At 35.1% G+C, this 18542-nt stretch overlaps 1 long non-coding RNA gene across 1 annotated transcript; it reads right to left on the bottom strand.

Annotated features, from left to right (window-relative positions):
• Nucleotides 1-1112: 1112 nt before the first annotated feature.
• On the bottom strand, nt 1113-2119 carry LOC146746128 (uncharacterized). Its single transcript, XR_014929583.1, has 2 exons — nt 1916-2119; nt 1113-1424 (listed from the first exon to the last, which is right to left on the bottom strand). It is a non-coding gene; the product is annotated as an uncharacterized LOC146746128 (long non-coding RNA).
• Between the last annotated feature and the right edge of the window lie 16423 nt (nt 2120-18542).

Below are 18542 nucleotides of genomic sequence, written 5' to 3'. Positions count from 1 at the left end.
CCAACCATATTTTCGTAATTCAAGTCGTATCCTTTTCAAATGTTTTTTTTTTTCAATAATTATACTGAAAATAATGAATAATTAAAAAGAAATAGACGAGGCAAGCTGTCCTCGATGAGTTGTTAAACAGTCATACTATCTCAAGAGACATTACGTGAAATCTGTATATCTCTTACTCAAAGATGCAATATTCTAAATTTCAACTTGTTTTATTTTCCTTAAAAGTGAGAGTAAACAAATTATTTACTATTTCTAATCAGCATGGTGGTCATGTTGATTGCTTTACTTATTTGTGTAAGATAATATATTATGTTTGAGGGAACGGGTAATTCAATCCTGAAATATTTGAAAAAATCTGATTTTAGAAATATAATTTAAGCAAAATGGTATTGTATCACACACATAATATTCTAAAAGTAACAAGAATATATAATTCTTAAACACTTGATTAAATGACGAAAACTGTTAAAATTCAAATATGCATTACTCCAATAAATATGATACGTAATGTCAGCATTGTTAATTCTCTAAAACACAATCAGTTAAAATACACAGTTTTCAAATCACTTTAAGTGATGTATAAAGATGCATGAGTGAATACATGTGACATTGCCGAGCTAGTAAAAATACATTACTGGAAGATGTGTGTGCTTGGTTATCATCTATATTATTTGTTGTTTGTTATCTATGTAAATTTAATATGTTGGAGGTAAAAAAACAGTGCTATAAGTCTAAAGTAACCTACATGTATCAATGATTAATGCGATATATAAATATCTGAGTAATTCAGTGTTTAAACATCATTTGACATTTAACAATGTAAATAGTGGCGTTTATATAAACAATTAGCTGGCATGCATCAATCAATTATTGCATGAACATTCTATGTCCACTGACCGAATAGGGGTAGCTACGAGAGTCACAATCTGATTAAAATCTGATGTAGTGTACGGGCTTTAATTATTTTGGCTATAAACTTATTTTAATTTTATTTTTTATTACTTTTGTTATTAATGCCTTTTTATTTTATTATTTTACTTTGATTTTGATTTTTTTTATTTCCGCCCTACATACATCTGAGCCGACGCCTACGTAAGTCCCGTTCAAATCTCGCGTAAGTAACAGCCAATCACAGGCCCCCTTTTATAGAGGCTGTCGGTTGCTTACTTTTCAGTGTAGCGATACTCTACGGGCAATCTTTCTGTACATTATATTTTGCCCACTTGAATAAACCATTAATAGAAAATTGCTAGTATATTTTTATTTACAAAAGAAATTCCACAGCATTTTCCAATTTTTGTCATTACATTGAATATTGTGTTCACTTCCAACAAATGTGTACACTTCCTGATACATCTTCGCCAGCCAAGGTTCGTTTATTCAGTCATCGCTTCAATTTTACATCAAACACTGAGCATAATTATCTAGAATGGAAGCAAAAAAATAAGTAAATCGTAATGATTAGAACACTGTAAACAGCTATAGTAAACAATGCAAATTTTAAATTGTATAACGGTCACCGGCCCACGGCATCGACGCAGAAAATTGGAGCAATAAAATATTTCCTGATCAATTGCGATGTATTCCAAATAAAAAATATGTTATTCCAGTCCAAATCAGCTCAATTACTTTAATAAAGAGTTATTGTATAATGTACAAAATGTTGATACATTTTGATGAATATTTACAGCTACGGCTTCAATACCGTAGACGGTTTTGACCCGATCGTCAACAAAAAAAAACCCGTCTCCAGGGCAAGCGACTGGAAAAAGACACCGGTGTTCGGTCGAACCGGTGGAAACAAACGTCACTCCCAGAATAACTACGCAAAGTAACGATCTAAACTCGAACCATTCGAGCCACAATATAAACATAAAAAAATGACTTTCGTTGCATTTGACAATGATAAACTTACCGAAAAGCCGTGTTCTTCTCGGTCCTAACGTCGGTATAATCCGCCATTTTATGTTTGAGTGTGTTTGCCACCTGACTCTGCCCAGTGACGTCATCATGTGCGCTATAGAAGAAGGTCTGTGATTCGTTGACTAAAATCGTCGACAGTGGGTCTCGTTGAAATCTCGTTACATAGGCATCGGCTCAGATGTATGTAGGGCGGAATTTTAAAAAAAATCACAAAATCAAAATCAAAGTAAAATAATAAAATAAAAAGGCATTAATAACAAAAGTAATAAAACATAAAATTAAAATAAGTTTATAGCCAAAATAATTAAAGCCCGTACACTACATCAGATTTTAATCAGATTGCGAGAGTCAGCTACTAATTTAGTATTTAAAACATGGTACTAAAGTTTGGCACACAAGAAAACAATTTAAATGGTCAACCTTTAATCTGTTCAAGCGAACATGTTGCTCACTGTTTACGACCAGGATTTTTCATCTGATTTGGTGAGCATAATCATCCCGACCAAAATTGTGTGCAGCACAGGTTTATATATATTTGCAGTTACATCATAAAACATGTCTTGCCAAAGTTAGCAGTGTATTGCATGTTTATGATTGCTTTTAATTATTGATTACGATGGAAATAATTGTTAATATGTTTATATATATGTTAAGTACGTTCTGCTGTTAATATTTACTTGTACGAGTATGGGAAAATTGTTTAAAATAATCCCAGTTATATTTCTTTTGAAGTGAGACGCGATTCCTGTATAAATCCGAGCATTGCGTCTGCTGGCGTAAACCGGAGAACAGATTTGGTGGGATTATATAATATAATCACATTCATTTTTCCACAGTTCGATAAATGAGACGCCGGAGAGCTTAAAGTAAACGATGATGAAATAACACTGAATGTGAATATATCATTGCAGTGTCTAGTACGTTAATCTTGTTGTCGCGACGGTGTTTCTATTTTACATAAATGCATTTCGTAATGGCGTTTCTGTTCGTACTATTGAAAAATAATTCTGAAAATAAAGTCACGAGCGTGCCAAAATGAATAATGCATTTTAACCACAATCCTTAGTTATCAGACAATATGCAAATCCGGAAACTCCGACAACCTCCTGATTGCGCGTACAAAAAAGGATTTGCAATACGTGATTTCAAACTATGTGGCATGCATTTTCAGTATTACGTCACATAGTGGATATACGTATGTTATGCACGTGATACATAGTATAAAGCTTAGAGTTCTAGAAAATTGTCGCGTCTCATAATAAAAGTCTATATTAACCAAGAGGTCAATTGAGTCAGTTTTCAACAACTTTGAACTAATATACTTAAATAAACATTGTCACGTTTCCAATTACGTTACAGATTTGGTAATTTTCGTCAATCTGAATTAATATTGAACGTACAGATTCTGAAATGGAGTATATGGATTTTTATTTAGTTATCCAAACACATTTATTCAGAAATACTAATGTAAATGAGTGAGACTTATAAGGACTGTGCGTCTCAGATAGATTTGCCAATGTCCTTAATACAGTCTATACAGTCTCATTAGATATAACTGAGATAATGAGCACAAATGTTACTTATATGAAAAGTGTTATTCTAGAAAAGATCGTGACCAGCGAACCAGCGAATTAACAGTTGCACCTGTTCCTTTGCTGCATTGACTTAATAGGCACGTTTTCTTAATCACATTCGCAATTAGTATTGTAGTACTGTTCATTAACATCGCATCAAGGGGTCGACGGAGTAGGGTGCGTCTGGACGCGTAATGACTTGGTTTAAGTAGATAAATAAATGGTCGTTTAAATGATAAAGACAATCCTGCCAATATAAATTTACAACTTCCTCCTATGTATAATAGAACATTTGTCAGAATTACACAAATAAGTCGTAATAGTCCAGTGGATTTAGGATTTGACCCGGAATAAAATAGTACATTAGCGAATTTTGTTTCAAACGTTGGCTAAGGTCATTGAGAATGACCAAAAAAAACCCAAGACCTATTTTTTAGAGCATGTTGAAGATTTATTGTTGTTAGCACTGTTTTTACAATAATCTCTAATAACTTCTAATTACCATTGAAATGTATTACTGTATAGCAACAATATTTTAAAAACAATGAATGTAATATATAAATCTGCATCTGTAACAGATCACTTCAACATTCATGATGACGTCATATACATGATGACGTCATTGCTGACGTCAGAAGTCCGTCGACCTTGTGAAGACGATGTCTTTTAAAAGCTAGTAGTCCAGTCAATCTAATTTTTTGGGTCAACCCGGACAAAATTGCAACAGAAAGTTTCTTTGCAGATTTAGCAACAATATACAAAACAATATATCAAAAGTCTACCAAAATCGGACAAAGGGAAAGTTGATTTTTTCAGGTATTGATATTGCCCATATAATGGAAATATTAAGCCATTTTAATGATGCAGTAAGACGTACATATACAAATGCATATGGGATAATAATGCTCAATATATCCACATATTTATCACACTTACCACACTTATCATATTTAGTCAAACATTTTTTTGTGCATGGTGAAGCAAATAGCGCCCTCTATAAGCATGTACAGCGCCGCCGAGTGGTGATATTTTCAGAAATATACAGGGTCTGGTATTAGTCTTGTTTCATTGGCATTTTATCAATATAAATTCTACACAATATAGAAAACTCTGCGATTATTGTTCATATATCATTTTCATTATTACAAAACAAAATTTCAGGAATATTTGGGGCATATTTAGATCCATCATTCGCCAAATCAACATGATACTTTGCTGCAGTCGGTCTCCATAACTCGCACCTCCCACAAATTAGGCATCTGCATAAAAACACACAAATGAATTATGTTTATCAAAGTATATGTGATTGTATCATGTAAAGATTGGTGATACAATGGTAATATATAGGAAGGACATTTCACAGTTACAGGTATGTGGAATGTGGCAATTATCGCATAATGAAGGGGGCTCAAATGAAGGTTTGATGTGGTAATATCAAAAGAGTGTTTGGCAAGACTTGTGAGGTATCGATTATATCAAGTGTGTGGTAGAATGAGACAGTTACAAACTAACATGATCAGACTTGTGTTTTGTCATACCTTCATTCATCATCATCAAGATCCAGATTGGGTGAATTCCTACAGCTTACACCTCTACATTCATCACACATGGGGGGGGGGCATTTTAGTCCATGTGTAACGTGTCGTTCAACAGTCTGCTTTATATTTATATTTACATTTACATCTGATAGTAATTTGTCAGGTGCAGGAGGCTTGTCAGTTTGGATAGCAAGCAATTTTCCCTTCTTCACTTTCCAGCCCCATTCTTCTGGATTAACACGAGTTTGCCCTTTCCACATCAGAACCTGGTGGTATACCTGTTGACTATGGCAACCTACAGCTGTAGATGTTGGTGGGATATTCTCAGGCCCTACACATGTAACGCTTGTAGCAACTTTCTGAAAGAACTTTCCCGTTGTGAGTGAATCCAATGTTTCAGCGGACTTGTCATCATATAAAAGGACCAAAGCTTTTTCTCCTGACTCCACAATGTCGTCTTTGGAAGCATTATCTTGGTCAAACACTAAATCATGACATTGAAACTGTGTGTTGGTTTGGAATTTTTTCAAGGACAGACCCTTTTCTTAAGCTATATATCCTGGAAGTGGTGCCACAGCCCAAGACAGCATGTATAAATAATATGTTTTTGCAAACAAGTGGTCCTAGTTTGTCTTTGGTATGTTTTATGTCCCACACTTTGACTTCGCAGTGCCTCTGGTTTTAAATACAGTTTGTGACTATTTAAGTTGACATGGTAGATCAACAACACTAAGAAGTCCGTGTCATCACCTACAACTACCATTGGTGCATTGACAGCAGAGTCTACAGCTGTCATCACAATAAGGACATCAGCATTTCGAACCTTGATTCCCTTCACTTCTACTTCAGTTCCCAGGATATTTGCTGCATTTGCAAGGAACTGTTTTCATTATTCATAACCATATCAGAATCAAACTAAACACCAGTAGACATTTTCCTTATTGAACGCCTAAGATGAGTTGTGTCTTTTGTTGATGGTCTATCTGAATAGCCATCAAAAACAACTGTTGATTCTTTACCATATTTGCGGTCAATGTAATCAAGGTAAAGTTTGCAGATGCCCTTATATGTTAGTCCTCGTGGCCATGGAATCCTCTGTAAAAGTGAACCTCCATCAATAACATACTTAACCTCAATGGACATGTCACTAGTAATGGGACCAACACATTTCCAGACTGCTTCGGCTAAAGCTGGCTTGTTTGCTTCCTGCATCAGTCCATCAGAGGCAAACAGTGCTGGTGGATGAGTACACGGCTCATAGGTGAAAAGACTGGACAACTTGTCTGTTGATACAATTCCCCTTGCAATGAAAACAAGTCTTTGAAATAACAACTGGGGATCAACTTGTACTTCATCTGCATCAAGCTTTAATGATGTTTTCACACAGCCTGTTCTTTTTTAGTGAATGAAAAATCACTCCCGCTTTTTCCAATCATAGACTTTATTATTTCAGCACCAATAGCATTATCGACATTTACTGTGTCATCAGCAACAACTCTAGTAGTTATACTACATAGAGAGTTGTTCGTGAATGGATATCTTGCACGAAGAAACTGTACTAACTCAATTAGGTCATTATGATCTCTAATTTGCCTGGTATTTGCACTCTCTTTGTGTTGCTCACTTGTGATGTAAGAAACACCAGTGAACTCGTGCATTGCACGATTGACTACTGCACATACAGGTATTAATAGTAGCCAAACGGTACGTTGTATTTCTGACATACCTCTACCCGTTGTCAGCCCACCACTTGTTTTGACACTCCTATATGTACACTGACTTTGCATGAAGATTATGGCCAGATGCAGCAAAGTATGGAAGCATGTCTGAAAAAGCTTTTAGATGGAGAGACCAGTTACCAGTTCTTTCAGCTTTAATGAACTGCTGGAGTATTTCAATCATCTCTATGTACTGTAGCCATAACTTGGATGTTCAAAGGGAAGCGAGTGTTTCCTTGATTTGGTTGATTTTGTCCTGTATTAGAGTCAGTACTTCCTCCGAACAAACTGATTCTATCTCTGTCTCGTGTGCAAGCAGCCTCTCTAGGATGGTCCCAGCTTCTTTCAACTCATTTGATGTATCTTCTGTTTGTGACTGATTTGCATTACTGGAATCGCCATGTTCGGGTATATCTGTTAATTCACTAGCACTGGTATCTTCTTGGTAATAAAAGGTCATGCATCATTGACAAAAGCAATGCATATAATGCTGCTTCCACTAGAATGTGACCCCTAATAGCCCTGGAAATGGCCTTGCCACTCAACATATGTCCAACAGCATTCTCGGCATAAATTGTCTCCAATAGTTCCAAGTCCAGGTCCACTCATCAAATGTCCAATGCAACCCCGAAAACTCATTTGCACATGCGGACCACCCAGTCTGAGAACAATATTCCTCACACTGCTACTTGTGGGCTCATTATGTTGGATTTCCAGTGATTTCCGGGTGTTATTCCACATTATCCCTGGTGTTATGGTCGTTATTATGCCCATACCACAAAACGTGTTCAGCCCGTCAATGGTCTGGACATTATGGTCAACATTATCAGCTACATGTTGTATAAAATGTTGTATAAAACCAGGATTGTCAGTTCTTTGGTGCAAGGTGGCACTACGTTCAAACTTCTGTACCACTGCATATGATGAACAAAAAACTCTGACTATGGAGAAAATCAATGAGAAATCGTGAGCCAAACTGGCGATTCATTTGAACAGCAAGTCCTATTTGTAGTGGAGTCACTATAATGAGTCGATTTTTTTTCGGATTCAGGGTCTTCATTGTTTGCATGATAGTGGAAATCATGTAAAATTGCTGATGCTGAGAAGTCTGGCTTCTACCTGTTGCATCCACTCATCTTTGTGGATCTTGAGTTTTGTTGTTGCAATGTTGTACGAATCTAAATTTATCACAAGCATAAACAAGACGCGTTTAGTACGCACAAAATCCTTCAAATCTTGGTAAAGTTGTCAGTATTTGCATTCAGAAAGTCTGAAAGTATTCAAGCAAAGAAATTGCGACATAATCTTGTGCTACTTAAGGTTCGTCTGGTTGCCATATAAGGAAATCACGTGATGATAATCAAAAGTCACATTGACTTTACAAACTGAGCAATTAATTATGATTTACAGTCATGCAAGGACTTGCAAATGACTTGTTTTAACTATATTAAAATATGATTACTCTAAACAGAGCAATTAATACAGTAAGGAAAATTAGGAAGTAATCATAGCAAAGTGTTTAAAAGTCTTACCATAACAATCTTCCTTGTGTAACAGGATTCAGCTATATTTTAGGAATAACAGGGTGTTTAAAAACCCTGGAAATTACAAACGAGTCATTAAAATGTCAAACAGTGCTAGATGCTAATGCTTAGAAATAAAGGAAAGATATTTTGTTATACCGATAAGTATCTGGTAAAACAAAAGATTGGTTAACTACTTGACAAGGTTAAAATAATTGTAGAAAAAATATGCTGACATCAGCAAATTTCTGCTCTATAACTGGCGGATAGTTTCTTCAGTTTATCTAAATAAAAAGTGTATAGAAAACACTAGCAATATCTATATGATATGATGTGTAGGCTGTAAGTAATATTAATTACAAAATATAAATGTAAGAAAAATCTAAAATGTACGAAAAACGCTACCCGTATGAAAAAATTGCCCATGTTATCAGTTCTTGGGTTTTTTGTGTGGTAAATCTACACAAATTTCACTATCTTTTGATACCAAACTTGTTAATGTACTATTTACTTCCCGGTTCGGCCTGTTTCAGGGCTAAATCAACTAGACTATAATCATGAATCGTTTAAATGCATGCAAGGTGTATCAATCATTGCCGAACTAAATCCAAAGTGACTATAATATATATATAATGAAAGGTTGAAACATAATATAAAAATTCCATCACTTTCACGCACAATCGATGCATTGTTTTGCACAGAGGTCAGTTGGTATGTTATCGTGTGCATTAAAGTAATCGATCAGCAATAGGGTTTTCAACATTTTCCGATTTCACAAAATTGAAAAGCAAACCGTTGATGTATTAAATGGACACACTTAATATACTTTAAAAAAATACTTTAAACAAAATCATCAAACCTTGTTAAACGATGAATATCAGTGAACGGGAAAACTTCGCTGATTCTCATCGCAGTGGATAATAGGGGTTGCATCTGCAGTGAACTGAACTGTGCCTCCTTTCTTTGTATTTACGTCATTTGATATAATTAAAATGATGACTCCTCTCCTATTAAAATTGATTGATTTTTATTAAATGTCGTTTTGTGAAATTTGTGTATTTGAAATAAAAAATATTATTACGTATTTTCAACACTGTCGCAAATTCAAGTAATTAAACATTAATTAAACAGAACGCTTCTATATTCATGCACAAGAATTATGATGTTGTTTCCCGTGTATCAAACAAACTGCATATATCGACGATAAACTACGACAAACACATAGCAAATGTATGATTTCTTAGCTGATTTATTTACGAGATATATTGCAATGAAATGAAAATTCGCTGTAGTAATCGTTTTAGTTTGTGGTGAAAGCAAAGTATTTACAAAATATATTCATAGTAGGTTAGCAACTACCAGACTGAGACTCCTAAGGGGCGACTGCCCGCTGTTCTTGATGAGGTTGTGACAGAATAAGTGACCCCAGGAGCAACTGTGCACACCATGCCCACCCACAGAAAAAGCGATTAGAAATAAGTGCCTCCTTGTCAATTATGAATGAGTCACCTCTTAGGTTTTACTACTGAACTGATGACATCAACGGATTCACTTGTCTATTATTGTGAAGCAGGCAAAAACATCACCTGCGATGAACCGAGAAGTGGTAGATGCACATAACATGCACATTCCAATGTTCAGTTAATAGAAATAAAAAAAAAATGTTTTCTCTACTTGCCTAATGCACAATTGTTTTTCAACTAAGTCCTATTAAAATAATTTTTAGTTTCATTATAAAGAATTTGGTATCTTCATCATTTTGTACGATAGAATGATGGGTCCCAACATTATCAGGAATACTTCTTTACTACTCATGTTATTGCTCAATACTCATCGGAACACCTCAGAAATCCTTGCGCACCCGGAATCCCTCCTCAGTACACTCATTTCCTTTTCATTTCCACAGGGCTTCATGGTTTTCTAGTTACAATTGTGTGACATATTAGTAAAAGCTTCATGTTTCTGTTCATATGCTAGCATGATATGTTTTCAGCGTGGCTTCCTGCAGTGGATTAGAACTGTTTTATATTGTCCTTTGGCTTTTGGCTACATGAGACCGATATATCTCGCTTATGGCGCGACGACTACCGCCCTTCAATGTTACTGGCATGTTTGGCCAAAGATGATCCAAAAATTGAAATTGATGAAAAATCTGTTGATTAGAATCATATGGTTTCTACTTTGAGGGTGAATTTAACAAGCTTCAATAACACTTACCTGACGTAAGAAATATTATGTTAGGCTATATAAATGATTGCCGCTACATTGATTAACCAGTTGAATATACATTATACACGAAACATAAATACAGTGTTATCGAATAGCGTAACAGCAATTTGCTGAGTGAGTAGAAAGATGTACTTCTGGACAATACTTGATTTCGCTAAGACATGCGAATTAACGTAACATTAAATGAGTACGTTGCTACATAAACATCTACACAGAATGTTTACGCATCTTACGGGCGTAAATTAATTCCCAGTAAAACACATTCGTGACTTGTAAGGTCATTGACACCTACAATTGATTCATGCAATATTAATTACTTGCCATATTGTGATTTTTTTTATTGCACCAAAGTAGTAAAATTGATGACGTAACAGAGCAAATTCATATAATAGTACTGAATATTAATTAAAGAACTTAAGCATATTGTGATTTCATTAACTGAATATTAATACGTTGATACGTGAGTCTATGATCACAAAATGGATATCATATTCATACATACCATGTTTATGTTTGGCAACTTTTACGCAACAAAACTTACATCTGAATGTATCCAAGTATTCAAGACAGTATGTACACTCCGGGTGCAACGAGCTAACAACATATCACTTTTTTGTCACTGCCGACACCTAGAATCCACACTACTAGTTCTATGATGCTGGGTGGATACGTGAATTATTACACCACATACTAGCATACTAACATAATCAGATTCACTGTACTATAAATTATTTGCTACACATATTGCTGAATCACCGGACAGTCTGTATTTTACTGTCATTTAACTGCCAAAGTGAATGCAGCAAAAAAACACTACAAACGTACAGAATTACTAACGAGGAAAGTATTGAGAAACAATAAATACGTTATTTCGCAAATTTTCAAGGCGTCTCATCGCACTCTAGTCTAGCAGTTATACTAAAAGAACGCATTCATGTGAGCTTTCAGGGAAATGTAACGTATACGACTGAGAATAACCTCCTACTACAGTCAACATGAGTCATCTGGTGTGATTGCATTATAATAGTCGTTCACTCATCCTAAAGACCCGTCTAATCCTAATGCGAACGTATTTTAAATTAAATAGGAACTGCATGTCAGTGCAACAGGAACAAACTTTACAGACGTAAGTTATAAGTATGGTAGATTTTTGGCAAACGACTACTATATAGAAAATAGAATTGATGATACACCTATATACATTACAAAATGTATACTAGCACAAGTCAATTGTATTGGTAAACGTTTACCCACATCATTGGAGGGATTTGTGGACCATTTACTCGCCCAATTGGTGTTAATACCCAACAGCTTGGATTAAGTGAATGGACCATTAGGCATAGCTACATCGTGCACGGCAAATTGCTTCCTTTCGATTCGAATGTCATTTAGTTCTCATTACCGACCTCTGGAGACGGTGATTTAAATTTGCAAAGACACATTTGTGAGTTTGTGTCAATTCCTCAAATTGTCGCTGTTTGTATTACATACCTTGACACTGAACCGTTCATCAATTGCAAGGTCGATAACACATCCACCTAAAACTCGATTGGTCTGAAATCTAATTTGTATGCACTTGATGAAAAACGAATGGTTAATGACCAAAGACTGTAATGCTGTCTGTATCACATGTTGTTACACGCTGACTACATTGACATCTAAATAGAGAAGACATACGCCATCGTGGTTATCCATATCAGTTTAATTATTGAAGCCAGCTGCCCGGGTTTCGTGTCAATGTCCATGTTTAAATGTCAATTTGTAAATCGATTTGAAAACAATCCTAAAAGTGCAAAATTGTTAACTAATAAAATAGATGAGGAAAATAATAACTTAAATAAATGCACAATAATATTTTTTTTTTGAATTAATTAGTTGTTCTTTGATTTTTATAAAAAATGAAAATCCAGCTTAAGGGAAAATTGTTGAGATTATGGTCTCCATACATTGCCCGTGGTTACATTGTCATGGTACCATCGGATGTTACCTTGGCGATTCTGCATGATCTTAATGTGTGTATTTCTTTCTCATTAGCCATTCCGCTACAATATCCCACGGCCAGGATTAACTACCAGGGTCGCATTACCCTATTTTTGAAATAGTACGTGTAACAATCTAAAACAACGCTGTGTCCTATTTACAGCGATTGCTAAACATGTAATAATTAATTAGTTTTTGTTGCAATGAAGAACAGTGACTGCGAGGTATGATTAACAAAACTATCGAACTAAAAACCCGAAATATCATCTGAAAACTCGCCACAAAGACCTTTCTGAACATTTATCTTATCAATCAATACATATGACGTGGTTTTCATAAAGTATTCAAATATGATTATTGTTGTTGGTCTCTTACTTACAACCGAATACTCTATGTACTAGTACACATAGAGATTGCTGCTGGTGGTAAAAGCGTTGATGTGAGCCCATCACGTGTCATCCTTTGCCGCTTCTTGACACTTGAGCAAACTGTTCAACTTGCGAAAATCGAACAACGCATGTCTCTAGGGAGAGTGTTCAACAATCCCCCTATGTATGCACTGAGATTCGATCTGAAGCTTCACTTGTTGGATATTAAGCCTCCAATGGCCATTTAAGTCACTTCCATTCTAGAAACCACCATATCACTGTCGTAGGGTATTTATAATACTATATATATGAAAAAATGTACGAAGCTCATTCAGAACAATGATGATAGAAGTGTTTACCAGTTTGGTTAAACAAGCTACCCTGACACTGAAACTCAAAACCAAATCTTAAGGCATGTTACCTAAACAAACGTTTGTCGAACTGACTTTAAATATCTCGCCTATAACCAACCATTAAGAACTATTTGAGGGGAAATCGTGCGTGGTTCGAGTTCCACTGAATAGTTTGGGAAACGTGTTGCTCAATATATGTTTCTCACATAATTAATAATATAAACGGGGTAAACAAAGGATGATAACTATGATGACTGATGTAGTTTATAATATCAGAGGTACATTACTTGGGGTTTGCAACGTGCATTGTACTGTATGGTGACATCATACCAAGATCCCATTCAAATCCCATCTCGTAGATAGCGAGACTGATGCTACGACCTTCTCACATGACATAGGCGGTTTGTAATAAAACAATAAAACATGTATTACCACATTCAAAGTGAAAAATGTAATACCTCGAAAATGTACAGAAAATATAGTTAATGTAATCCGTCATATCGTGAGCAGCCATTTTTCGGGCATGCGCATCCGCATTTTTCTGAGTTGGAACTTTATGGGAAAGCGAGATTGAAACTGGATCTTGGTATCATGTCACCGTAGTTGCAAACCCCAAGTAATGTACCTCTGATAATATATATTTATATTACCTATGACATGAACAACAAACTCGGTTTTCGAAGTAATGGCTCTATTTAATATATGACGTGTACAACACGTGCTGTAAATCTCATTCATATATACAAATACTAGTATATAGACAACCATATCAATGCTGGTCTAGAAGAAGTGTCGATAAAAGACGTACGTCTGTAAAGATTTCACCGCGGGTGATACAATTATGTGTTAATTATTAATTATCTATCTAATCATTGAACTATTCTGCTTGTTTTGGGGCACTCTTTATTTCAATCAGATAAGTCGTATGGCTCATATACTAATTATAACGTCTGCATATATTCATATGTACACTTTTCTAGATATGTGTTAAAAACGACGTTAGGAAGAGATGTCATTAATTTAAAGTATAATCAATGTCGTATTATGACCCTGCTGTAAGATGAACGTATACCAACGCAACCATGCATTCATAAACTTAAATAATAAAACAAAATGTCATTTCCAAGTCTATGCCTGATTACTATTGTTGATTATATTGTATATTGCTTTAAGCTAGGAGTCAAGTGTAATTGACCGTCAAGTCCTATACTAGATATCAATCAATGAACCATAATCTGATAGTCATGGTATTTTCCTCTGTTTTTCAGTGTTTGTAATTAAAATTCTTGGACAGCCGCTGAGTATACGATGTGTACTTGAACATGAAAGATTTACTGACACAACATATATCTAAACAAGAACGTTTAGTAGTGACGTAACAAGTATACAATAAAAACAAGTTCTTTTTTTAAAAGTGTAACGAGACCCCTTTTTTACTTTAATTTCAGGAATAATCAAGAATCTAATGAAATTGCCAGACTACACAATTTATCGTACCGCGCCTCAACAAATTACCTTAATCTCAAGTACGCTGAAGAACTGATGAAACTAATATGCAATATACAAGGTTTTATTAGCCAATCACACCAACAGCCTTGTATGTCATCTTTAATCTACGACATCGACGTCAATGTCGTAATATATTAACATCATTGCAATCAAAACCATACACGTGCTCAATGAGACGATGTTCCAATTTCACTCTTAGTTATACGAATTAGATAATAATAAGAATTCTGAATCTCTTAACGAGAAAAGTACTTCGCACCCACAAGAAATTGTGTAAACAGGTATTGTGGCACGTTAACTGCAAATGGGCACGTACATTTGTATGACGTCATGTGAATTTACAGCTGGGATTATTGTAGAGATTAAATTATTGATAATTTAATCGTTTATAATTAGAAATATATTATTCAAATATAATCAAAATTAAAGTACACTACTCAGTATCAGAAACTAAGCTATATTTATATGTGATTGTATTGTACACTATAAGATGTGTTAATGTGTAAATGGCGTGCCCTAGAAATTTCAACCACAATTTGTTAAATATTAAAATACATCTGTGTTTAAAATTATATTTATTAACACATTAAGACTGGGACTGATGTAATTGCTTAGTCTTTGGTGAAATTCACCAGTAAAGTAAACGCGCGTATATATGTGTAATCCTTACAAAACATAATTCTATTTTGTTTTCAAGTAAGTGCATTGCTGGAAAGTCTCGGGTTTTACTTAATTTGTTTGGCGTATGTAATTTACACTGAAGGAACTCAGTTAAAACCCACCGCATACTGTCCGAATTTTGGTAAGCACAAGATCTGCGTTTAGTTGCGTTCAGTCCTTACTACTAAGATTTCGCGATTGATACGAGATGTCCTGTTGCTATGAATTGAGATTGGTCGAAGTGTGTTCAGGCAGTGTGCGGTGGGCTTAATATTCTAGTGACGCTGATAGCTTATAGTGTATATTCAGGATTGTAAAGATTATCACGTAGATTCGAACACAACCCTGAAGACTAGAAATAGTTAAATGATTGGACAAGAACAGTTCACATTGAAAATTTGTTTGATTTAAAGTACACATTTAAGTAAGTTGGGCTATAAATAACGTTGTAGATTAATTTGCAAAAAAAACACACTTTACATTGCCGGACGAGCAACAGTCACGTATTAAATAAATGTTCTGTGAATAGTATTAATGTGAATACCATGCAACGCTATACTCATAGTATGATAAATACTAATACAGAATATCCCGTAACTTTAAAGATTCCATTACGGTAATGTTTTTCCTGTGGTTATCCGAGTGAGATATGGAATCATAATCATGCTTTCACCTGTCACTTTTGGAATAGCACATTTTACAGTTTCTCTAAAACAGTTGCTCCTCTAAATGTAATTCATTTTTTTGCACTTCTTCCTGTAAACAACATGCAGGCTCGTTCGAGGTGACTCAAGTAGCAACATATTCACTGGAAATGCACAATAAATAATGCGCGAAACTAATACAGATGAATACTATGCAGTTATCACGTCATGGTGTGATGGATACAATTTTGAATTTTAGTTAATAATACAAGGCTATCTACAAAAAAATGGCGGACTGACGCCGATTTATGTATCACGTGACTTGGAATTGTTATCTTTGTCAAAACGTACTACTTGGTGACGAGGCTAGGTTGAGTATTTCAATTTAAACATCCTAGATGCCATTTCTGTAGCTACGTAAGCATTTGGATCATAAACATAATTGAAATACGTTCATTAATTGTGTTTCAAGAAAAAAAATCTGGCTTCTTGTAAGAGTATTTACAATTTCTTAGTTTATATGCAAACAAAATCTCCTGTATGGGTTCAACCCAATACACCCTAAAATAATGTATATAAGAGAAAAACATGTTCTGCCACAACCAATTTATCTCTTCTGTGATTATTTCGTCACCGATAACCTTTCAATAACCTTGTCAGAATATACCACCATTCAAGCAAGGACACACATTATGAAATCACAACTTTCACCTATTAATATGATAAAGTGTAAGGAAGGGCTTTGATAGGCTTTAACAGTTAATCTTATTTGTCAACTAGTCTTCCGGGTCTCGTTGTATCTACTTTCTATACGTGAAGGGTCTCTGAACCTTAATTTGAGTAGCACATATTTTCATTTCTAAACTTTTCAAAAAGACATTCTGTCCTTTAGTAGAGAACGACTATTCTTAACATTTTAAAAGTTCACAAACTATCTCAGATGGCGTCAGTGCCATTTGTCTGTTGTAGACCTCACGTTTCATATGGCGCCACATGTGATGCAGACTATATACCCATTCTATTCGAAACACTTTATGAATAACATGAAGTCTATATAGTTTTCTCTTACTGATTTAACTATTATATGAAGTGTTGTGTACTTGTCAATTGTTTTGTTCTTGTGGATTGTGTTATAAAGAATTGTTGTCACTCATTTGTTTTGTGTTTTTGAACCAGTAAATGACTATGTAATGTAGTGTACAAGTCAGCTTTAATTTTGTGGATTGTTTGTCAATCGTTATCAGTCATTTGTTCAGAGTTTACTTATACCACTTTTCTCTAAAGATTTATAGTTGGATATGATATTCCCAATTTATTTTCTGTACCATTTATATTTCATAGAGCATGGTATTAATTAACGTAGAATTAGAAGGAAATTAGATTCAGTCAACTATTATGTTATAAGCTAATGGATAGGTCATATAACGAACTAGCAGCTCGATGGCAGAGACAAAACCGCGCTTGACGACTAACGCCGTTAACAGTATGGCACCGATGAACGACGCTGAAGACATGAAGACTTCGGAGCCCCTTCGGAAGGACGAGTATCGAATAGGACTAAATTATCAAGAATTGAGCGACATTAAAAACAAGATGATGATGAAAGAATGACCCCGGACTAACGCGACGAAAGGAGAAGACTACAGCGACTTTGATTAGAATTTTAGCTATTTGTGTAGTGTGTAGAGAATCGTTCGCTGGACACCGTAACTGACACTGTGTAACTCAAGACGTTGAACTCTTTTTCAGAATCCCAACACTATTGTTCAGTATGTAATGTATTGCTTGCTCTTCCTATCGTTTTTTTGAACGTTTGATATTAAATTGTATGTTATGTAAGCGCCCAGATCTTTGTTTTGAAATGATATTTAGTGACGTGCGAGGTCATTTATAACGATTTAAGCGCGCCTCAGTGGACAAGTATTTGCAACACAGTGTTATGAGTTTTGTGAAGTTTTAATGAGTTTTAATGAGTTTATAAGTACGGAATATGATGGGGAAAGTAATGCCCCAAAGAGTTTTTCAGAGTTTTGAGATTTGTCGATGTACAGAGATATCAACGTTTTAAGAGTTATTGTTGTTTACGGAATACTTCTGACGCTTTTTGAGTTGAGAGCACCTTTGTAACGTTTTTTAATGCTTTTTGAGATGAGAGGTGGTGCGCTTATATACGTATTGTTTGATAACGCAAGCTTTTGTTCATGATTGACAGGATTATATGTAACTTAGTAGTGTCTATCGTTTTAGCTTTCCCCCCGTCTTTTTGCCAGAGGAGTAATGTGTTATGATAGCGACTTTGTCTTACGACTTTTGTTTAGATTAATGACTTTTGAGTTCAGTTGAAGTTTATAAGCGTATATGACAGGAGTTTGATTAATAGCTTTTTTATTCGCTGTTTATTAGTTACCGCTTTGCAATGCTTTAACCAACGACGCATCCCTGGTAATTACGTGATCATGCTGTCGACTGCAGCGATTGGCTGATCGCTTGGTTACACCGCCAAGCCTTAGTTTGTTTGACCTT

This window comes from Saccoglossus kowalevskii, chromosome 5, assembly GCF_978046115.1.
Source record: "Saccoglossus kowalevskii chromosome 5, keSacKowa6.1, whole genome shotgun sequence".
NCBI lineage: Eukaryota > Metazoa > Hemichordata > Enteropneusta > Harrimaniidae > Saccoglossus > Saccoglossus kowalevskii.
The sequence above is the reverse complement of the archived record's forward strand: the minus strand, read 5'-3'. Positions and strand labels throughout refer to the sequence as shown.